This window comes from Bombina bombina, chromosome 4 (genome assembly GCF_027579735.1).
Source record: "Bombina bombina isolate aBomBom1 chromosome 4, aBomBom1.pri, whole genome shotgun sequence".
NCBI lineage: Eukaryota > Metazoa > Chordata > Amphibia > Anura > Bombinatoridae > Bombina > Bombina bombina.
In genome coordinates, this window is record NC_069502.1 from 23,997,414 (window position 1) to 24,017,945 (window position 20,532).

A 20,532-nucleotide genomic window follows, 5' to 3' on the forward strand; every position below is an offset into this window, starting at 1 on the left:
TTCAGTGAAACATAACTGACTAAAATCTAGGCTGTGACCTAGGCCTTGTGCACATAGACTATAGAGATAAACTATTCTAAGTTCAAGTGTATGGTTTAGTGATAAACATGTATGTCTATTACTTGTTATATGTTACAATATTATCCACTGTCTGTTCTTTATTTTTTTCTATTTATAATTTATTTTTTCAGAGAAAAAAGGGGATGTGGAATAAAAGTTTGACTGAAGTATCTGCTGCAGAGTCTCAGTGATATGTGCAAGACACAAGGTAACGGCACACAACTGAATGTTCTACTCCTGACTACACCGAGAACATAACAGAGTTCTTCCCCATCCCTATATCGGTGCTGACCAAATGGTCCCCTCAGATTTTAACCCCTCTTATGGGCAGTAAGTGGAATGTTTTTAAAAGGCAGATATTCCCTCATTACAGTCTCGTAATATGTGCGAATGTTTATTGACTATTCACTTGATGTTCTGACTGACTGGACTATATTGTGTGTTAAATACCATTCTATTTCATCAGCAGGACTGGACAAAGCTGAAGGACTGTTGCTGCTTCTTAAAGTGTTCCATAATTTCAACTTAATATTACGATACAGAATCTGCATATCCTTATCCAGTTCAAAAAAGTCAGTGTCAGTTCTGGAGCAGAATGACAAGCCCTTATCTAGCAAGTTAATCTCCTGTTTTGATAGTTTGTAACTAGATGCATTAACCACAGTGCTGTCAGTGTTAACTTGTGTGGGGGAAGCTTGTTCCTGCGGTTCAATCATGTGGGAATGGAGGTGTTGACTTATTTTCCTTTTTGAATGCTTGCGCCCTCCTCTGTGTTGTCCTCTTCCTGGCTTTTTTCCAAAGGGGACGCTGATGATGATTCGGATGAACTTCCCTGTATACTGGTGTCACTGGCCTCACCTCCATTACGCTTACGTCCACCCTTCTTATAGGCTCTGCATCCGTTTCCAGGTTGACTCAGGTGACGGTTGCCATGTGAACTCTGACGCCACTTGTAGACCTTGCCTTCCCAACAATCTTCTTCATCACATTGGAACTTCATTCTCTTGATGTTCTTAAGTTCCTACTGCAGCTTCAATGTGTTATAACCAATCTACTGTTCCAGTTTAACCATCTCATCTGGCGACATTATCTTCGTAAGTTCTTCTTTACTGGCTTTGATTTTTAATCCTGTGTCTCCATCTCCTTTAATAGTGACTCAACTTTTAAAACCATTAGGTCATAGGAGAATTTATTCAAAATTGCTTTGAATTTATCACAGTACTCCTTGTTATGGCTAAGGAGAGTAGAGCAAGTGTTCATCCTGAGACCCCCGGGGAATCCTCTTAACTCTTTAAAACTCTGACAGGGTGGTAACATGGATATCCCATTTAGTGTATTTACTTCTCAGCATCTCATATTCCTTGCTGAGGTTTTCCACCGGTGTCACTTTTGAAAAGTCTCTAGATCCTTTGGACAGTGTGGTGATGCGAGCCACATCCAGCTCCTTAAATGCAAACATTTTTGTTCCATCTGTGCCAACAGGTTCTTCACTGTTTGAAGTCATCTTAGTGCCACAAACTGCACATACCTTGGCAGCAATGATAATGTAAATCCAGTAGGTGATACAGCAGTAAGTGGAAACCGGTGCACATGAAGACCAGGGGCTCTGCCAGTCCCCTAAGTAATAGGAAGTCACTGAGATGGTCCACAAATTAAGCTAGTCCCACATTTCAATTATCTATATGAACACTGTTAAATCACAATCTTTGTTGCCTATGAATCCATTGCATCTCTCTTTGTTTTAAAAGCTTCTTCCTCTCCATTCCATTGCACTGTGGCCCTATGTGGTCAATCACCTGCCATCTCAATTGAGTGACTTGGTGCCCATTTTCCACAAATTTGCTTCCATGTTTAATAGCCAGCATCCATTCATGTATGTAAATAGGATACAGTGTTTTTAAATAAAGATGTAATTTAGTGATATTTAGGCATTTGGCTACATGGTAATAATGTATGTAGCAGGGATATTGCATGTATTATATGTGTAGCTGCAGTTACTGATTAAGTCCAATAGATGGCAGTAGATAACCAGGAATGGAGAAAACTGGCGCCAATTTGCCTTTATAAGCCTGTACACAATGTATGTACAACATGTATGATTAAGGGGGAGACCCGAAACGTCACAGTTTGTTTTTACTCTGTTGCCAATAAAGAGATGCTGTGGACCATCTCAGTGACATCTTCCTTACTCGTCGCTCTTCATCTGCTGCACCTCTGTGCCAATCCCTTCACTGGCTTCCTCTTGCCTCTAGGATTAAACACAAAATCCTCACTCTGACATACAAAGCTCTCAACTGCACTGCTTTCCCCTACATTTCAGAACTTGTCTCCAGATACTCTCCCTCCCGTCCCCTTCGATCAGCTCAGAATCTCCTCCTCTCCTCCTCTCTTGTTACTTCCTCACATTCCCGTCTACAGGACTTCTCCAGATTGGCCCCCATCTTGTGGAACTCTCTGCCTCGCTCCACAAGACTCTCCCCTAGTTTTAACAGCTTCAAGCGCTCCCTAAAAACTCTACTATTCAGGGATGCTTACAACCAACACTAACCTTTCCTAACTCCATTGCTTTCCCCTTGAACCCCTTAGATTGTAAGCCTATGGGCCCAGCTGTTTACAGATCGCTTCATAAGAGCCGACTACAACAGTGAAACTCTCGGCAGGGCCCTCTACCCACTTGACCCCTACAAAAGCTATCTTGTATATTGACTATGTTCACAGCGCTGCGGAATCTGTTGGCGCTCTACAAATACCTGATGATAATAATAATAACTTCAATAGAAAATAAATAGATAGTATTAGAAAGCTACATACCATGGCAGCAGCAGGCTCAAAGATCTGGGGTTTGTGCAACAAAATGCATTAAACTGCTCAAAGCCATCCTCCCTCGCTTTACGGCACTTCCAGATCTAGACATTATTTCAAGTATGCAAATTGTAGTAGTAGCATGCAGGCTCTTGTAGTAAAAGGAATCCAAATGCATCTATATGCTGGATACCTTGAGTTCTAGAGGGCTAAGTGCACACTTGGATATGCATTGTTTTCTTTAATTTGGGTATCTAATTTAGACTTGTAGTCTGCTTAATAAATAAAATAAAGTACGTAACATCATGGAACAATGAATATAGTAATAAGATGTAGGAGGACTGCACAATTGTAGGAGAGGAACCATAGGAGTATATCGTTTAGCTACACTGGTAGTGAAAAAGAGTTTGAATTTAGGTTGGAGTAATGCAGGTTGCTGCCGTTTGCAGTATATAAGGTGTTGGTGTTGGTTTTAGTAGAAGATTGAGTTCTAGTATTGCCATAGATTAGGCAATTAATGATAAAGACAGGATTTTTAAGCTGCCTTTCTATTGAAGAAAATGATATGGGGTTAAGGGAAACCGGGAGCTCCTACTGTAGGAAAAGTGAAGATTAGGTGCTTTTAAAGGGACAGTACACTGTAAAATTGTTTTTATATGAATGTATTTTCAATTACAAAATTAATGAGAAATTGCATTTTCAGCTTTATTTGTGTATATGAAGTAGCTGTTTTTGTGCTTTTAAACCACAGCCTATTACAATGAGTTGAGCTTCAGGTAATATCAGATCTCATTATGTTATCACTTTTATGTACACAGACTTGCTTCCTTATCTTTTATTTGTCTAGAAAACCAAAGCTCAATACTTAGAGAGAACAATACAAAATTATCATTGTATCACTTAGCTATGCTGCACCCCACTGGGAGTGTAATCTCTTCTGCTGACTGTGTTTACTTATCCTATTCAATAGAATATACTCCAATATAGAAACGTTCAGTATAGGTTGGGATACCATAGGCTAAATCAGCTATTTCAAATTCCAATATAGGGGTAAAGGAGCTACTTGTAAACAATTTAAAACACTCCAGCGGGTAAAATGAATCATTGGGAACAATTTAAAGGGGTGAAAATTTTGGGGTGAACTGTCCCTTTAAGTAATCAGTGACTATCCCTTACTTTGTAACACTAAATTTTTTGGCTTTTTTTTATTTTTGTCTAGTTTGTGATACCGTACGTACCTTTGTGCATGTGCAGTTGCGGTAGGAGGATGCTGCGGCACTGATATGATGTGGGAGAGGGGGATACTATAAATATAAGCTAATTGTATGTAATGTGTATGTCTGAGGACGGGGTGACCTTTTCATATATATATATATATATATATATATATATATATATATATATATATATATATATAAATACACACATATACATCTGTAGACATGTATATATATATATATATATATATATACAGTATATATATATATATATAGGGAGACTCGAGAGAAATGCACTCACAGGAACGAACAACCAGCTCAATATCATTGTTAGCTTGTTCTATGGTGATTCACCACCTGGGTGCAACTTCTTTTAGCCCAGTAAAGCTTTTCACAGAGTAGAATTCTCCTGTAGTATATCAGTCTGACCCCGCCCATTACGGCCAGTCCAGCACCAAAATACCAGGCAACTCCTCTCTGAACAAGGAACACAGCAACCCCAGACGATCGTTTCGGCCTTCATTGGGCCTCGTCAGTGAAGTGTAGCAGTATTCCTCTAAACACACTGAGCAAGGGGTCCACGTCTGGGTTACCCTTTTTTCACATAGGGAGACTAGAGAGAAATGCACTCACAGGAACAAACAACCAGCTCACTACCATTGTTAGCTTGTTCTATGGAGATTCACCACCTGGGTGCAACTTCTTTTAGCCCAGTAATGCTTTTCACAGAGTAGAATTCTCCTGTAGTATATCAGTCTGACACAGCCCATTACGGCCAGTACAGCGCCGAAATACCAGGCAACTCCTCTCTGAACAAGGAACACAGCAACCCCAGATGATCATTTCAGCCTTCATTGGGCCTCGTCAGTGAGGTGTAGCAATATTCCTCTAAACCAGAGCTTTCCAAACTTTTCATGTTGGTGACACACTTTTTAGACCTACATCATTTTGCGACACAGTAATTAATTCAGTTGTACTAGCAAAAAGGAGGTTAAACTAACTTGTTTTAAGAGATACGGACACATACATAAATTATATAATAATGAAATTTACAAGTAATAGTATGTATGTGCAAGAATTATTATTTTTTTATCAACACCAATAGCTACTTACTATTTTAATGTGATGTATGAGGTTGATGGGATGAACACAATTTCTGAATATTTGATGGAATATTAGATAAAGACACTCACATTTCATCATCAAGCATTTTTAAGTTTCCACTTCCTATCCATATATCAAGAGCTAGAGCAGCAATGCACTACTGGGAGCTAGTTGCAAAAAAAAACACTGACGTCTGACTTCAGCTCAGCGTTTAAGCTGCCGCCCTCAGAGCTCGGTGAGTCCAATTGACTACTGCCCACGCTGCAAACACACTGCTGTCCCACTCACTGACTACACATGCAGTCACGAGCCAATTAAGGAGACTACACATGCAGTCAGGAGCCAATGTGCCGCCAAAGCCGCCAATGGGAATAGTTTCAGTTCCCACTGAGCTGCGCCAATTGGTTAAGATGATCTGTGACCCACAAGGTATCAATCACGTGTCAACCATGTGATATGCGTAGCAGGCAGGCGGAAAGTCAGAAACCAAAAAAAAAAATACATTTAAAAAAAATTGTGCTGAAGCAGGGACACACCTACACACTGCTGCCGACACACTAGTGTGTCCCGACACACAGTTTGGAAAGCACTGCTCTAAACACACTGAGCAAGGGGTCCACGTCTGGGTTATATATATATATATATATATATATATATATATATATATATATATATATATATATATATATATATATATATATATATATATATATATAGTGTATCTCTATGTAAAAGCCCTTTGCAGCCTTTTTTTATAACACCTGAGACCTCATATCTTTGATCCCTTATAACTTTTTTAGGCATTTTTTTAATAACTTTTATTAGATGGTGTTATTATGTGTGTAACTGTACTGTGTAATGTATATTTATTAGATAGTGTTATTATGTGTGTAACTGTACTGTGTAATGTATATTTATTAGATGGTGTTATTGTGAGTGTAACTGTACTGTGTAATGTATATTTATTAGATAGTGTTATTATGTGTGTAACTGTACTGTGTAAAGTATATTTATTAGACAGTGTTATTATGTGTGTAACTGTACTGTGTAAGGTATATTTATTAGATAGTGTTATTATGTGTGTAACTGTACTGTGTAATGTATATTTATTAGATAGTGTTATTATGTGTGTAACTGTACTGTGTAATGTATATTTATTAGATGGTGTTATTGTGAGTGTAACTGTACTGTGTAAAGTATATTTATTAGACAGTGTTATTATGAGTATAACTGCACTGTGTAATGTATATTTATTAGATGGTGTTATTATAAGTGTAACTGTACTGTGTAATGTATATTTATTAGATGGTGTTATTATGTGTGTAACTGTACTGTGTAATGTATATTTATTAGATGGTGTTATTATGAGTGTAACTGTACGGTGTAATGTATATTTATTAGATGGTGTTATTATGAGTGTAACTGTACTGTGTAATGTATATTTATTAGATGGTGTTATTATGAGTGTAACTGTACTGTGTAATGTATATTTATTAGATGGTGTTATTATGAGTGTAACTGTACTGTGTAATGTATATTTATTAGATGGTGTTATTATAAGTGTAACTGTACTGTGTAATGTATATTTATTAGATGGTGTTATTATGTGTGTAACTGTACTGTGTAATGTATATTTATTAGATAGTGTTATTGTGAGTGTAACTGTACTGTGTAATGTATATTTATTAGATAGTGTTATTATGTGTGTAACTGTACTGTGTAATGTATATTTATTAGATGGTCTTATTATGAGTGTAACTGTACTTTGTAATGTATATTTATTAGATGGTGTTATTATGAGTCTAACTGTACTGTGTAATGTATATTTATTAGATGGTGTTATTATAAGTGTAACTGTACTATGTAATGTATATTTATTAGATGGTGTTATTATAAGTGTAACTGTACTGTGTAATGTATATTTAATAGATGGTGTTATTATGTGTGTAACTGTACTGTGTAATGTATATTTATTAGATGGTGTTATTATGTGTGTAACTGTACTGTGTAATGTATATTTATTAGATGGTGTTATTATAAGTGTAACTGTACTGTGTAATGTATATTTATTAGATGGTGTTATTATGTGTGTAACTGTACTGTGTAATGTATATTTATTAGATAGTGTTAATATGTGTGTAACTGTACTATGTAATGTATATTTATTAGATGGTGTTGTTATAAGTGTAACTGTACTGTGTAATGTATATTTATTAGATAGTGTTATTATAAGTGTAACTGTACTGTGTAATGTATATTTATTAGATGGTGTTATTATGTGTGTAACTGCACTGTGTAATGTATATTTATTAGATAGTGTTATTATGTGTGTAACTGTACTGTGTAATGTATATTTATTAGATGGTGTTATTATGAGTGTAACTGTACTGTGTAATGTATACTTATTAGACAGTGTTATTATAAGTGTAACTGTACTGTGTAATGTATATTTATTAGATGGTGTTATTATAAGTGTAACTGTACTGTGTAATGTATACTTATTAGACAGTGTTATTATAAGTGTAACTGTACTGTGTAATGTATATTTATTAGATAGTGTTATTATAAGTGTAACTGTACTGTGTAATGTATATTTATTAGATAGTGTTATTATGTGTGTAACTGTACTGTGTAATGTATATTTATTAGACAGTGTTATTATGTGTGTAACTGTAATGTGTAATGTATATTTATTAGATAGTGTTATTATGAGTGTAACTGTACTGTGTAATGTATATTTATTAGATAGTGTTATAATGAGTGTAACTGTACTGTGTAATGTATATGTATTAGATGGTGTTATTATGAGTGTAACTGTACTGTGTAATGTATATTTATTAGATAGTGTTATAATGAGTGTAACTGTACTGTGTAATGTATATTTATTAGATAGTGTTATTATGTGTGTAACTGTACTGTGTAATGTATATTTATTAGATAGTGTTATTATGGGTGTAACTGTACTGTGTAATGTATATTTATTAGACAGTGTTATTATGTGTGTAACTGTAATGTGTAATGTATATTTATTAGATAGTGTTATTATGAGTGTAACTGTACTGTGTAATGTATATTTATTAGATAGTGTTATTATGTGTGTAACTGTACTGTGTAAAGTATATTTATTAGACAGTGTTATTATGTGTGTAACTGTACTGTGTAAGGTATATTTATTAGATAGTGTTATTATGTGTGTAACTGTACTGTGTAATGTATATTTATTAGATAGTGTTATTATGTGTGTAACTGTACTGTGTAATGTATATTTATTAGATGGTGTTATTGTGAGTGTAACTGTACTGTGTAAAGTATATTTATTAGACAGTGTTATTATGAGTATAACTGCACTGTGTAATGTATATTTATTAGATGGTGTTATTATAAGTGTAACTGTACTGTGTAATGTATATTTATTAGATGGTGTTATTATGTGTGTAACTGTACTGTGTAATGTATATTTATTAGATGGTGTTATTATGAGTGTAACTGTACGGTGTAATGTATATTTATTAGATGGTGTTATTATGAGTGTAACTGTACTGTGTAATGTATATTTATTAGATGGTGTTATTATGAGTGTAACTGTACTGTGTAATGTATATTTATTAGATGGTGTTATTATGAGTGTAACTGTACTGTGTAATGTATATTTATTAGATGGTGTTATTATAAGTGTAACTGTACTGTGTAATGTATATTTATTAGATGGTGTTATTATGTGTGTAACTGTACTGTGTAATGTATATTTATTAGATAGTGTTATTGTGAGTGTAACTGTACTGTGTAATGTATATTTATTAGATAGTGTTATTATGTGTGTAACTGTACTGTGTAATGTATATTTATTAGATGGTCTTATTATGAGTGTAACTGTACTTTGTAATGTATATTTATTAGATGGTGTTATTATGAGTCTAACTGTACTGTGTAATGTATATTTATTAGATGGTGTTATTATAAGTGTAACTGTACTGTGTAATGTATATTTATTAGATGGTGTTAATATAAGTGTAACTGTACAGTGTAATGTATATTTATTAGATGGTGTTATTATGAGTGTAACTGTACTATGTAATGTATATTTATTAGATGGTGTTATTATAAGTGTAACTGTACTGTGTAATGTATATTTAATAGATGGTGTTATTATGTGTGTAACTGTACTGTGTAATGTATATTTATTAGATGGTGTTATTATGTGTGTAACTGTACTGTGTAATGTATATTTATTAGATGGTGTTATTATAAGTGTAACTGTACTGTGTAATGTATATTTATTAGATGGTGTTATTATGTGTGTAACTGTACTGTGTAATGTATATTTATTAGATAGTGTTAATATGTGTGTAACTGTACTATGTAATGTATATTTATTAGATGGTGTTATTATAAGTGTAACTGTACTGTGTAATGTATATTTATTAGATAGTGTTATTATAAGTGTAACTGTACTGTGTAATGTATATTTATTAGATGGTGTTATTATGTGTGTAACTGCACTGTGTAATGTATATTTATTAGATAGTGTTATTATGTGTGTAACTGTACTGTGTAATGTATATTTATTAGATAGTGTTATTATGAGTGTAACTGTACTGTGTAATGTATACTTATTAGACAGTGTTATTATAAGTGTAACTGTACTGTGTAATGTATATTTATTAGATGGTGTTATTATAAGTGTAACTGTACTGTGTAATGTATACTTATTAGACAGTTATTATAAGTGTAACTGTACTGTGTAATGTATATTTATTAGATAGTGTTATTATGAGTGTAACTGTACTGTGTAATGTATATTTATTAGATAGTGTTATTATGTGTGTAACTGTACTGTGTAATGTATATTTATTAGACAGTGTTATTATGTGTGTAACTGTAATGTGTAATGTATATTTATTAGATAGTGTTATTATGAGTGTAACTGTACTGTGTAATGTATATTTATTAGATAGTGTTATAATGAGTGTAACTGTACTGTGTAATGTATATGTATTAGATGGTGTTATTATGAGTGTAACTGTACTGTGTAATGTATATTTATTAGATAGTGTTATAATGAGTGTAACTGTACTGTGTAATGTATATTTATTAGATAGTGTTATTATGTGTGTAACTGTACTGTGTAATGTATATTTATTAGATAGTGTTATTATGGGTGTAACTGTACTGTGTAATGTATATTTATTAGACAGTGTTATTATGTGTGTAACTGTAATGTGTAATGTATATTTATTAGATAGTGTTATTATGAGTGTAACTGTACTGTGTAATGTATATTTATTAGATAGTGTTATAATGAGTGTAACTGTACTGTGTAATGTATATGTATTAGATGGTGTTATTATGAGTGTAACTGTACTGTGTAATGTATATTTATTAGATAGTGTTATAATGAGTGTTACTGTACTGTGTAATGTATATTTATTAGATAGTGGTATTATGTGTGTAACTGTACTGTGTAATGTATATTTATTAGATAGTGTTATTATGTGTGTAACTGTACTGTGTAATGTATATGTATTAGATGGTGTTATTATGAGTGTAACTGTACTGTGTAATGTATATTTATTAGATAGTGTTATAATGAGTGTAACTGTACTGTGTAATGTATATTTATTAGATGGTGTTATTATGAGTGTAACTGTACTGTGTAATGTATATTTATTAGATGGTGTTATTGTGAGTGTAACTGTACTGTGTAATGTATATATATTAGATGGTGTTATTATGTGTGTAACTGTACTATGTAATGTATATTTATTAGATAGTGTTATTATGTGTGTAACTGTACTGTGTAATGTATATGTATTAGATGGTGTTATTATGAGTGTAACTGTACTATGTAATGTATATTTATTAGATAGTGTTATTATGTGTGTAACTGTACTATGTAATGTATATTTATTAGATAGTGTTATTATGTGTGTAACTGTACTGTGTAATGTATATGTATTAGATGGTGTTATTATGAGTGTAACTGTACTGTGTAATGTATATTTATTAGATAGTGTTATTATGTGTGTAACTGTACTGTGTAATGTATATGTATTAGATGGTGTTATTATGAGTGTAACTGTACTGTGTAATGTATATTTATTAGATAGTGTTATAATGAGTGTAACTGTACTGTGTAATGTATATTTATTAGATGGTGTTATTATGAGTGTAACTGTACTGTGTAATGTATATTTATTAGATAGTGTTATAATGAGTGTAACTGTACTGTGTAATGTATATTTATTAGATAGTGTTATTATGTGTGTAACTGTACTGTGTAATGTATATTTATTAGATAGTGTTATTATGGGTGTAACTGTACTGTGTAATGTATATTTATTAGACAGTGTTATTATGTGTGTAACTGTAATGTGTAATGTATATTTATTAGATAGTGTTATTATGAGTGTAACTGTACTGTGTAATGTATATTTATTAGATAGTGTTATAATGAGTGTAACTGTACTGTGTAATGTATATTTATTAGATAGTGTTATAATGAGTGTAACTGTACTGTGTAATGTATATTTATTAGATGGTGTTATTATGAGTCTAACTGTACTGTGTAATGTATATTTATTAGATGGTGTTATTATAAGTGTAACTGTACTGTGTAATGTATATTTATTAGATGGTGTTAATATAAGTGTAACTGTACAGTGTAATGTATATTTATTAGATGGTGTTATTATGAGTGTAACTGTACTATGTAATGTATATTTATTAGATGGTGTTATTATAAGTGTAACTGTACTGTGTAATGTATATTTAATAGATGGTGTTATTATGTGTGTAACTGTACTGTGTAATGTATATTTATTAGATGGTGTTATTATGTGTGTAACTGTACTGTGTAATGTATATTTATTAGATGGTGTTATTATAAGTGTAACTGTACTGTGTAATGTATATTTATTAGATGGTGTTATTATGTGTGTAACTGTACTGTGTAATGTATATTTATTAGATAGTGTTAATATGTGTGTAACTGTACTATGTAATGTATATTTATTAGATGGTGTTGTTATAAGTGTAACTGTACTGTGTAATGTATATTTATTAGATAGTGTTATTATAAGTGTAACTGTACTGTGTAATGTATATTTATTAGATGGTGTTATTATGTGTGTAACTGCACTGTGTAATGTATATTTATTAGATAGTGTTATTATGTGTGTAACTGTACTGTGTAATGTATATTTATTAGATGGTGTTATTATGAGTGTAACTGTACTGTGTAATGTATACTTATTAGACAGTGTTATTATAAGTGTAACTGTACTGTGTAATGTATATTTATTAGATGGTGTTATTATAAGTGTAACTGTACTGTGTAATGTATACTTATTAGACAGTTATTATAAGTGTAACTGTACTGTGTAATGTATATTTATTAGATAGTGTTATTATAAGTGTAACTGTACTGTGTAATGTATATTTATTAGATAGTGTTATTATGTGTGTAACTGTACTGTGTAATGTATATTTATTAGACAGTGTTATTATGTGTGTAACTGTAATGTGTAATGTATATTTATTAGATAGTGTTATTATGAGTGTAACTGTACTGTGTAATGTATATTTATTAGATAGTGTTATAATGAGTGTAACTGTACTGTGTAATGTATATGTATTAGATGGTGTTATTATGAGTGTAACTGTACTGTGTAATGTATATTTATTAGATAGTGTTATAATGAGTGTAACTGTACTGTGTAATGTATATTTATTAGATAGTGTTATTATGTGTGTAACTGTACTGTGTAATGTATATTTATTAGATAGTGTTATTATGGGTGTAACTGTACTGTGTAATGTATATTTATTAGACAGTGTTATTATGTGTGTAACTGTACTGTGTAATGTATATTTATTAGATAGTGTTATTATGAGTGTAACTGTACTGTGTAATGTATATTTATTAGATAGTGTTATAATGAGTGTAACTGTACTGTGTAATGTATATTTATTAGATGGTGTTATTATGAGTGTAACTGTACTGTGTAATGTATATTTATTAGATAGTGTTATAATGAGTGTTACTGTACTGTGTAATGTATATTTATTAGATAGTGGTATTATGTGTGTAACTGTACTGTGTAATGTATATTTATTAGATAGTGTTATTATGTGTGTAACTGTACTGTGTAATGTATATGTATTAGATGGTGTTATTATGAGTGTAACTGTACTGTGTAATGTATATTTATTAGATAGTGTTATAATGAGTGTAACTGTACTGTGTAATGTATATTTATTAGATGGTGTTATTGTGAGTGTAACTGTATTGTGTAATGTATATTTATTAGATGGTGTTATTGTGAGTGTAACTGTACTGTGTAATGTATATATATTAGATGGTGTTATTATGTGTGTAACTGTACTATGTAATGTATATTTATTAGATAGTGTTATTATGTGTGTAACTGTACTGTGTAATGTATATGTATTAGATGGTGTTATTATGAGTGTAACTGTACTATGTAATGTATATTTATTAGATAGTGTTATTATGTGTGTAACTGTACTATGTAATGTATATTTATTAGATAGTGTTATTATGTGTGTAACTGTACTGTGTAATGTATATGTATTAGATGGTGTTATTATGAGTGTAACTGTACTGTGTAATGTATATTTATTAGATAGTGTTATTATGTGTGTAACTGTACTGTGTAATGTATATGTATTAGATGGTGTTATTATGAGTGTAACTGTACTGTGTAATGTATATTTATTAGATAGTGTTATAATGAGTGTAACTGTACGGTGTAATGTATATTTATTAGATGGTGTTATTATGAGTGTAACTGTACTGTGTAATGTATATTTATTAGATAGTGTTATAATGAGTGTAACTGTACTGTGTAATGTATATTTATTAGATAGTGTTATTATGTGTGTAACTGTACTGTGTAATGTATATTTATTAGATAGTGTTATTATGGGTGTAACTGTACTGTGTAATGTATATTTATTAGACAGTGTTATTATGTGTGTAACTGTAATGTGTAATGTATATTTATTAGATAGTGTTATTATGAGTGTAACTGTACTGTGTAATGTATATTTATTAGATAGTGTTATAATGAGTGTAACTGTACTGTGTAATGTATATGTATTAGATGGTGTTATTATGAGTGTAACTGTACTGTGTAATGTATATTTATTAGATAGTGTTATAATGAGTGTTACTGTACTGTGTAATGTATATTTATTAGATAGTGGTATTATGTGTGTAACTGTACTGTGTAATGTATATTTATTAGATAGTGTTATTATGTGTGTAACTGTACTGTGTAATGTATATTTATTAGATAGTGTTATAATGAGTGTAACTGTACTGTGTAATGTATATTTATTAGATGGTGTTATTGTGAGTGTAACTGTATTGTGTAATGTATATTTATTAGATGGTGTTATTGTGAGTGTAACTGTACTGTGTAATGTATATTTATTAGATGGTGTTATTATGTGTGTAACTGTACTATGTAATGTATATTTATTAGATAGTGTTATTATGTGTGTAACTGTACTGTGTAATGTATATGTATTAGATGGTGTTATTATGAGTGTAACTGTACTATGTAATGTATATTTATTAGATAGTGTTATTATGTGTGTAACTGTACTATGTAATGTATATTTATTAGATAGTGTTATTATGTGTGTAACTGTACTGTGTAATGTATATGTATTAGATGGTGTTATTATGAGTGTAACTGTACTGTGTAATGTATATTTATTAGATAGTGTTATTATGTGTGTAACTGTACTGTGTAATGTATATGTATTAGATGGTGTTATTATGAGTGTAACTGTACTGTGTAATGTATATTTATTAGATAGTGTTATAATGAGTGTAACTGTACGGTGTAATGTATATTTATTAGATGGTGTTATTATGAGTGTAACTGTACTGTGTAATGTATATTTATTAGATGGTGTTATTATGAGTGTAACTGTACTGTGTAATGTATATTTATTAGATGGTGTTATTATGAGTGTAACTGTACTGTGTAATGTATATTTATTAGATGGTGTTATTATAAGTGTAACTGTACTGTGTAATGTATATTTATTAGATGGTGTTATTATGTGTGTAACTGTACTGTGTAATGTATATTTATTAGATAGTGTTATTGTGAGTGTAACTGTACTGTGTAATGTATATTTATTAGATAGTGTTATTATGTGTGTAACTGTACTGTGTAATGTATATTTATTAGATGGTCTTATTATGAGTGTAACTGTACTGTGTAATGTATATTTATTAGATGGTGTTATTATGAGTGTAACTGTACTGTGTAATGTATATTTATTAGATGGTGTTATTATAAGTGTAACTGTACAGTGTAATGTATATTTATTAGATGGTGTTAATATAAGTGTAACTGTACTGTGTAATGTATATTTATTAGATGGTGTTATTATGAGTGTAACTGTACTATGTAATGTATATTTATTAGATGGTGTTATTATAAGTGTAACTGTACTGAGTAATGTATATTTAATAGATGGTGTTATTATGTGTGTAACTGTACTGTGTAATGTATATTTATTAGATGGTGTTATTATGTGTGTAACTGTACTGTGTAATGTATATTTATTAGATGGTGTTATTATAAGCGTAACTGTACTGTGTAATGTATATTTATTAGATGGTGTTATTATGTGTGTAACTGTACTGTGTAATGTATATTTATTAGATAGTGTTAATATGTGTGTAACTGTACTATGTAATGTATATTTATTAGATGGTGTTATTATAAGTGTAACTGTACTGTGTAATGTATATTTATTAGATAGTGTTATTATAAGTGTAACTGTACTGTGTAATGTATATTTATTAGATGGTGTTATTATGTGTGTAACTGCACTGTGTAATGTATATTTATTAGATAGTGTTATTATGTGTGTAACTGTACTGTGTAATGTATATTTATTAGATGGTGTTATTATGAGTGTAACTGTACTGTGTAATGTATACTTATTAGACAGTGTTATTATAAGTGTAACTGTACTGTGTAATATATATTTATTAGATGGTGTTATTATAAGTGTAACTGTACTGTGTAATGTATACTTATTAGACAGTGTTATTATAAGTGTAACTGTACTGTGTAATGTATATTTATTAGATAGTGTTATTATAAGTGTAACTGTACTGTGTAATGTATATTTATTAGATAGTGTTATTATGTGTGTAACTGTACTGTGTAATGTATATTTATTAGATAGTGTTATTATGTGTGTAACTGTAATGTGTAATGTATATTTATTAGATAGTGTTATTATGAGTGTAACTGTACTGTGTAATGTATATTTATTAGATAGTGTTATAATGAGTGTAACTGTACTGTGTAATGTATATGTATTAGATGGTGTTATTATGAGTGTAACTGTACTGTGTAATGTATATTTATTAGATAGTGTTATAATGAGTGTAACTGTACTGTGTAATGTATATTTATTAGATAGTGTTATTATGTGTGTAACTGTACTGTGTAATGTATATTTATTAGATAGTGTTATTATGGGTGTAACTGTACTGTGTAATGTATATTTATTAGATAGTGTTATTATGAGTGTAACTGTACTGTGTAATGTATATTTATTAGATAGTGTTATAATGAGTGTAACTGTACTGTGTAATGTATATGTATTAGATGGTGTTATTATGAGTGTAACTGTACTGTGTAATGTATATTTATTAGATAGTGTTATAATGAGTGTTACTGTACTGTGTAATGTATATTTATTAGATAGTGGTATTGTAAGTGTAACTGTACTGTGTAATGTATATTTATTAGATAATGTTATTATGTGTGTAACTGTACTGTGTAATGTATATTTATTAGATAGTGTTATTATGTGTGTAACTGTACTGTGTAATGTATATTTATTAGATAGTGTTATTATGTGTGTAACTGTACTGTGTAATGTATATGTATTAGATGGTGTTATTATGAGTGTAACTGTACTGTGTAATGTATATTTATTAGATAGTGTTATAATGAGTGTAACTGTACTGTGTAATGTATATTTATTAGATGGTGTTATTGTGAGTGTAACTGTATTGTGTAATGTATATTTATTAGATGGTGTTATTGTGAGTGTAACTGTACTGTGTAATGTATATTTATTAGATGGTGTTATTATGTGTGTAACTGTACTATGTAATGTATATTTATTAGATAGTGTTATTATGTGTGTAACTGTACTGTGTAATGTATATGTATTAGATGGTGTTATTATGAGTGTAACTGTACTATGTAATGTATATTTATTAGATAGTGTTATTATGTGTGTAACTGTACTATGTAATGTATATTTATTAGATAGTGTTATTATGTGTGTAACTGTACTGTGTAATGTATATGTATTAGATGGTGTTATTATGAGTGTAACTGTACTGTGTATGTATATTTATTAGATAGTGTTATTATGTGTGTAACTGTACTGTGTAATGTATATGTATTAGATGGTGATATTATGAGTGTAACTGTACTGTGTAATGTATATTTATTAGATAGTGTTATTATGTGTGTAACTGTACTGTGTAATGTATATGTATTAGATGGTGTTATTATGAGTGTAACTGTACTGTGTAATGTATATTTATTAGATAGTGTTATTATGTGTGTAACTGTACTGTGTAATGTATTTTTATTAGACAGTGTTAATATGAGTGTAACTGTACTGTGTAATGCTTATTTATTAGTGTTATAATGAGTGTAACTGTACTGTGTAATGTATATTTATTAGATAGTGTTATTATGTGTGTAACTGTACTGTGTAATTTATATTTATTAGATAGTGTTATTGTGAGTGTAACTGTACTGTGTAATGTATATTTATTAGATAGTGTTATTATGTGTGTAACTGTACTGTGTAATGTATATGTATTAGATGGTGTTATTATGAGTGTAACTGTACTGTGTAATGTATATTTATTAGATAGTGTTAATATGAGTGTAACTGTACTGTGTAATGTATATTTATCAGACAGTGTTATTATAAGTGTAACTGTACTGTGTAATGTATATTTATCAGACAGTGTTATTATAAGTGTAACTGTACTGTGTAATGTATATTTATCAGACAGTGTTATTATGTGTGTAACTGTACTGTGTAATGTATATTTATCAGACAGTGTTATTATAAGTGTAACTGTACTGTGTAATGTATATTTATCAGACAGTGTTATTATGTGTGTAACTGTACTGTGTAATGTATATTTATCAGACAGTGTTATTATAAGTGTAACTGTACTGTGTAATGTATATTTATTAGATAGTGTTATTATGAGTGTAACTGTACTGTGTAATGTATATTTATTAGATAGTGTTATTATGTGTGTAACTCTACTGTGTAATGTATATTTATTAGACAGTGTTATTGTGAGTGTAACTGTACTGTGTAATGTATATTTATTAGACAGTGTTATTGTGAGTGTAACTGTACTGTGTAATGTATATTTATTAGACAGTGTTATTGTGAGTGTAACTGTACTGTGTAATGTATATTTATCAGACAGTGTTATTATGAGTGTAACTGTACTGTGTAATGTATATTTATCAGACAGTGTTATTATAAGTGTAACTGTACTGTGTAATGTATATTTATTAGATAGTGTTATTATGAGTGTAACTGTACTGTGTAATGTATATTTATTAGATAGTGTTATTATGTGTGTAACTGTACTGTGTAATGTATATTTATTAGACAGTGTTATTGTGAGTGTAACTGTACTGTGTAATGTATATTTATTAGACAGTGTTATTATGAGTATAACTGTACTGTGTAATGCATATTTATTAGACAGTGTTATTGTGAGTGTAACTGTACTGTGTAAGGTATTTTTTAGGTGTGATACTTTTGTTTCAGTTAACCAGAGCTCTGAGGATGCGGTAATAATTCTAGTGTAAAACCCGATTGCTTTCTTTTTTTCATCTTGTAATACGAACAGAAAACCTGGCACATGCAAATACCCACGATAAACCCATTTTTGCTTGCACGTAATTGTTAGAGCTTCACTTGTAATCTGGCCCATAATGAGGCAACTTTTATGTTTTTTAGTTTTTACTAGGCCCAATATATATTATGAATGTGTTACAGTCTCTCTAGAACTCTTGGTATTTACATAACCTAACAATATACTTCTATGCCAAACTGTTGCTTATGTGCAAAGACCCCAATCTCTCCAATGCTGCAGTAATCTCATGCAGACAGGAGACCCCAGGTAAGAAGGTTACATATTGTGCACACAGTATTTATTGCAGAGGATGTTTAATGAGTCTAAGACACACATTCTCAAACGTGGCCCTCCAGAGGTTTTCAAACTACATTTCCCATGATGCTCAGACAAAATATCAGCTGGCTGAGCATCATGGGAAATGTAGTTCAAAAACCTCTGGAAGGCCAAGATTGAGGATGTGTGGTCTAAGACATATCTTACTTACCCATGATGGGATCAGTGCACTTCTGTTGACACAGAGGGGTGCAGCATTTCAGGGCACCTTTACAGTCGCTGTCACTGTTACACAACGGTTCAGGAAGAGGAGTTGCACATCTTGCCTTTGTTAATGGACAGTTTCCTGGTTTGTCTGCAACACAGAAGGGCAAAGGGAGGGGGTGTGTAAAGACCTTATTTCAGGGTGTGGGACAGAATCACATTGGTACTGTATGTACTACTATATTTTTATTAAAGGGCCAGTAAACACAGTAGGGCAGAGGAGGGGGTGTAAAGACCTTATTTCAGGGTGTGGGACAGAATCACATTGGTACTGTATGTACTACTATATTTTTATTAAAGGGCCAGTAAACACAGTAGGGCAGAGGGAGGGGGTGTGTAAAGACCTTTTTCAGGGTGTGGGACTGAATCACATTGGTTCTGTATGTACTACTATATTTTTATTAAAGGGCCAGTAAACACAGTAGGGCAGAGGAGGGTGTGTGTAAAGACCTTATTTCAGGGTGTGGGTCAGAATCCATTGGTACTGTATGTACTACTATATTTTTATTAAAGGGCCAGTAAACACAGTAGAGCAGAGGAGGGGGTGTGTAAAGACCTTATGTTCAGGGGTGTGGGGACAGAATCACATTGGTACTGTATGTACTACTATATTTTTATTAAAGGGCAGTAAACACAGTAGGGCAGAAGAGGGGGGTGTGTAAAGACCTTATTTCAGGGTGTGGGACAGAATCACATTGGTACTGTATGTACTACTATATTTTTATTAAAGTGCCAGTAAACACAGAAGGACAAAAGGAGGGAGGGTGTGTAAAGACCTTATTTCAGGGTGTGGGACAGAATCACATTGGTACTGTATGTACTACTATATTT

At 31.1% G+C, this 20,532-nt stretch overlaps 1 long non-coding RNA gene across 1 annotated transcript in view; it reads right to left on the reverse strand.

Moving 5' to 3' along the window:
* The window catches only part of LOC128655220 (uncharacterized), a 56,008-nt gene extending 36,221 nt beyond the window's left edge, over positions 1–19,787 (reverse strand). The window contains exon 1 of the long non-coding RNA XR_008401730.1: positions 19,649–19,787. This is a non-coding gene — a long non-coding RNA (uncharacterized LOC128655220). The remainder of the gene's footprint in view (positions 1–19,648) is intronic.
* Positions 19,788–20,532: the final 745 nt, after the last annotated feature.